The following is a 3,581-nucleotide window of genomic DNA, read 5'->3' on the forward strand; positions in this document are numbered from 1 at the left end:
CTGTAAAAAGCAAAAACAAGTTAAGTAACCCTAAGGTACAATGCATGGGGTGAACATTCACATTGCTAAAGGGAGGAATAGGGGATAGAGCAGAATTGGACCAAAGCAAGACTGAACCCGAGCAGGGCAGATGCTGTGTTCTGTAGCTCCAGGCACACGGTGGTACAATGTGAGTTCGAAGGGCTCGGGTAGCCTCATCCCTGTGGCCTTGCTGGTTGCAGCCCATGTGTTCTTTCTTGGGTTGGCTCCACTCATTCTGAGGCTTCCGTGCACAGATGTTCCCACCTTCCTGGCAACTCCGACCTCCTGGGGGGTCCACTGCATCTTCGGCTTTATTCCCACAGCTTTGTGCACTGGCATCTTGGGGTCCTTGCCTGGCCTTCCAGGCCTTTCTTTGAAACCTGGTTGGAAGCCTTCCTGTCCCCACTTTCATGTGCCACATGCCAGTAAAACCAATAGCATGTGAATGATGCCAAGGCCCACTGTCAGTGGAAACAGTGGCCAGGCACTATTGAACCATGGCTGCTGCAGCCTCTGAGTGACTAAATGGCTAAGCATGATGAAATGAATCCTGCAGTTCCTAGGAGTTCCTTCTCCAGCAGTAGTACCAGGGACTCTCTTCTCAAATGAAAAGTTAACACTTTTGCACTATTGAGCCTGCAGTGGGTAGAGTCCTGCTGATTCCTGAGGTGTGCTCCAGATATCTTCTTTGTTGGTTTGCTTGTTTTGTTTGATTCTTTTTGAGTCAGGGTCTCACTATGTAGTTCAGGCTGGCTTTAAACTCATTCTGTAGCCCACCTGGTCTCAGACTCGCGACAATCCTCATCTCAGCCTCCTGAGTGCTGGGATTATAGGTGTGTGCCACCACACCCAGCTCCTTGGGTAATTTTAATAGCATTAATCTCTTTAGCATCCATACCTCTTGGCCTCAACCTTACACACATGGTTTCTTCTGAGCCAAAATTCAAGTATTTCAAATTTTTTTGCCCCAGTCCTCACTATAAATCTGGCTAAAAGTAGCAATACCCATGCCATCACCTGAATGTTAGGCTGCCTTGAAATTTTTTCTCCCAGATTATTGTTTAATTTAGCTCCCAGTGTCAGGTGAGTCAGTACCTGTTTGCCGGGGTCCAAGGCAGAAACCTCATGGTGGAAGGCTGTGGCAGACCAGAGGTGCTTAATGACTAGAGCAAGAGAAGCAGGAGAGCAAACCGTAATCACCCAGAACTGTGAGGGACCGTGTGAAGTACCCAGGGTTGTGTCTCTGTAACTTGCCAGGTTTACCCAGAGTGTGCTTTACAAATCTGCTAGCTGTTTCCTAATCCTCCTGAGTTGACATAGCAGGTTAATAGTCACATACCCTATCTCCTCAGAGAGCCATGTGCCTGACTTGGGAATGCAGACTGCCTGTAGCCTACCGCCTTCTGAATATGGGAGAATGTTTTATAATAGGACATATTTAAATTTGAATTTCAACTCTGCCTCTTATTGACTTTGATTCCTTAAGTCAGCCTTTCTGAACTAGCTGATTTATTTGAAATAAAAGGAAGTAGGGGCTGGGGATTTAGCTCAGCGGTTGTGAGTTTGATTCCTGGTCTGGAGGGTGGGGTGGGGTGGGGAGGAAGTAGTAACATAATTGTTGCAATTTAATAAAGTGGTACATTTCAAATAATGCAATAAATGCCTGGCTTCTAATAAGTTCTAAATAAGTGGTAGATAGTACTGTCTTTAAGGATTTTGAGATCAGCCTTCTTAAAGAGTAGGGCACTTTTACTGTTGGTCATTTTCTGCACTGAATGATGCAACTCCAACTGCTGAATGATACAACTGCTTTACTGTTTCTGCCCTCTATTTCTTAACTATTCTAATTTAGGTTTGGAAGGGTGTTGCTGCTGCTGTTGTTACTACTGTGTACTTTTAAACAGCTTTATTGAGACGTAATTCGCGTATGTTTTCTTATTTAAAAAGTGTACAGTGTAGTGGCTTTTAGTTGTTCATCTGTCACTACAGTCTAATGCTAGAACATTCTCATCACCTCAGAAGGAACCCAGGTACCCTTTAACAGTCTGTTCCTCCCTCTTCTGGACTCCACACACCACTAATCTCTACGTACGCTGTATCTCTAGACGTCCTATTCTGGACATTCCATATAAATGGAGTCATAAAATATGCAGCATGTTGTGTCTGGGTTCTTTCACTTCAAATGGTCTAAATTAGGTTCAGCCAAGTTGTAGCATGTACTTTACTTCTTTTTGTAGCCAAATAATACTCCATTCTATGGACATAGCATATTTTGTTTACCCACTAACTAGTTGGTATACAGCATGGTTCTGCTTTAGGAGTGTTATGAAAAACACTGCTATAAGTACTCACATGGAAGCTTTTATAGAGATACCTGTGTTCATTTCTTTGGTTATATGCTTAGCAGGATAATTGTTGTGTGCCAAGGTAACTGTGTAAGTTCTTGAGGATCCCTGTTTGCCTAAGTAGCCACACCTTTTTTATGATCCCACCAGTAATTTGTTTGTTTCTTTTCTTCCTTACCACTACTTAGTATTATCCTTTTAATTTGAGCCATTTTAATGGGTGTGTAGTCGTCTGTCATAGTCTTGCCATCAGTATGATCTTGATGAAATGTCTTTTCTGATATTTTATGTTTTTATTGGATTTGTTTTCATGTTGAGTTTGGAGAGTTTTTTGTGTATTCTGGATATAAATCCTTTATCATATATATGTTTTATAAATACCTGCAGTGTTGTGTGTGTCTTTTATTTTGTGTTCTTATGTTCTAAAATTTTAAAAATTTGATAAAGTCCAATTTATCATTTTTTGTGGATTTGTTTTATAGATTATGCTTTTAATGTTTAAGAAATTCCTGCCTAATTTAAGATCACAGAGTATGTTGCTTCTGTCTTCTAGAAGTTTTACAATCTTAAGTCTTAGGTTTATGATCTGTTTTGACTTAAGTGACACTATTCTGCCTCTTTTTTTTTTTTTTTGAGACAGGGTCTCAATATGTAGTTCAGGCTGACTTTGAACTCACTATGTAGCTCAGGCTGGCCTAGAACTCAGTGATCCTCCTGCCTCAGCCTCCCAAGTGCTAGCATTACAGCCATGTACCACCACACCTAGCCAGTTGCCTCTTGTTAAACTCAGCTTTCATCCCTAAAGTTTATGAAGTTTTTGAAATGAACAAACATAATTTACTTGGAAAGGTAAACTGGTACAATTTTAAGTTACTAGTTTTTCATTTTTAATTCTGTAAAATTGTGTTCATCTTATGTCTGCTTTCACATATTGTTCAGCAGTTATACTAATTTTTGAAATTAAAAACCAGCATTCAATTTAAAATTTGAATAAAATGTAAACATTTCTCTTTTGTTTAGAAAATAAAACACAAGGCTGACTTACTGTTTTGCAAACTACGCTGCTTATTAGCAGTAAGGGCATTTTTTCCCGTCAGGACCTTTGCACTCGTTCCCTTGTGTTTGGACACTTTTCCGTGGTTACCTGTTCACTGTACTCGTGTGCATCACTCCTTCAGGTCTTAGTGCAGAGGCCACTCTCACTGAGGCCTTCCC

General features: G+C 40.9%; 1 protein-coding gene across 2 annotated transcripts in view; it reads left to right on the forward strand.

The window, feature by feature from the left end:
• Dld (dihydrolipoamide dehydrogenase) overlaps positions 1-3,581 on the forward strand; it is a 25,581-nt gene that overhangs the window by 17,433 nt on the left and 4,567 nt on the right. The window lies entirely within an intron of this gene.

This window comes from Chinchilla lanigera, unplaced genomic scaffold (genome assembly GCF_000276665.1).
Source record: "Chinchilla lanigera isolate Chin_1 unplaced genomic scaffold, ChiLan1.0 scaffold00009, whole genome shotgun sequence".
In the NCBI taxonomy this organism is placed as follows: Eukaryota; Metazoa; Chordata; class Mammalia; order Rodentia; family Chinchillidae; genus Chinchilla; species Chinchilla lanigera.